The sequence below is a fragment of the Myotis brandtii genome, unplaced genomic scaffold (genome assembly GCF_000412655.1).
Source record: "Myotis brandtii unplaced genomic scaffold, ASM41265v1 scaffold305, whole genome shotgun sequence".
Lineage (NCBI taxonomy): Eukaryota > Metazoa > Chordata > Mammalia > Chiroptera > Vespertilionidae > Myotis > Myotis brandtii.
In genome coordinates, this window is record NW_005361652.1 from 3,521,714 (window position 1) to 3,523,043 (window position 1,330).

Below are 1,330 nucleotides of genomic sequence, written 5' to 3' on the forward strand. Positions count from 1 at the left end.
TTTATGCCTTTTGACTTCTGAATCATGAATGTATTACCTATTCAAAAATTAAATATTCTTTTAAAAATAAAAGAAAATTCTCCCCACTTCAGAACTCTGAACTCTGTACTAAAAAGTGGAAAGGTTTGATGGAAACCACTTCCAAAAATAAAAGCCCCATATTTTAACTACAATGCTTGCAGAATCAAATAGATTACTTATTTCTAAGGACCTCAAGCAGGGCTGGGATAAGGGTGGGTTGAGTAAGGCACTCGCCTTGTGTGCAAAATTTAAGGATATGCCAAAAACTAAAAAATCCAGAAATATAAAATTTTAATGTAATATATAAACATAATTCAAAAATCCATGATGAAGAAAATATCAAAATTCTAAATGCCACACCAAGCCATACTGGAGCATGTGCCCTTGACAAAAGGAAAAATGTGGGCCCCATATACAAAGTTATATACATATAACTTTTTTCTAGAACATTAAAGCAGTTGGAAAATCTTTTGAAAAATTGAAAAGTAGATAGATTAAAACTCACAGCATTAAAGATAAATATTTTATCTATACCGAAATCAAAATTTATTAAATTTTACTTTCCTGGATTTCAATGGAAGTAAACTCATCAATAATATTTTCATTAACTATTTTCCTGGCAATGTGGTGGAATTTAAATGCAAGTAGATGCTGGAGAATCTCTGGAAATGAGAATCACAAAGATTTTTTTTTTTAGTTATGCTATGCTAAGGACTTTGGATATTATTTTAAAGGTGGTACCTCTAAAGTATTTTGGGCCTGTGTTTTAGGAAGATTACAATCACATCAGTGCCCAGGACTGTAAAAGGAGAAGACTGGAAGTAAAGACCTGATAAACTTTTAAGGTAGAAATGAAATTCCAAGGTTGATGGGCTAGGTTTTGATGACTAAACAAGAAGAGTAAGAGGGAAAACCTGAGGATGACCAGCCATTGACGATTCACCCATTTACAACCTGTTCTGTATCCAGATTATATTACACATTTGCTCCTGAAATGTGTGAAGGAAATAAATTACCCTTTTCTTTCTAAGAAGCATGCCAAGCACCTTTTATTTTTGTAGAAGAGCTCACCAAAAAAGTTGAGAATCATTAATCTCATCAATTTTCTCATATTAAAAATGACTCATCCATTATATATATATCCATATGTAAGGTTCATCTTTCTCCTCACACTCACTATAGTCCTTTAAAAAAAAAAGTCCTTTTCAAGAAACCTGGCACAGGAGAACAGGCAGCGAGCTGGATCGCGGAGCGTGAGTGAAGGAGCCCAGCCGCTTGCCCGCCCGCCGCCGCCTCCCCTCCGTAAGCT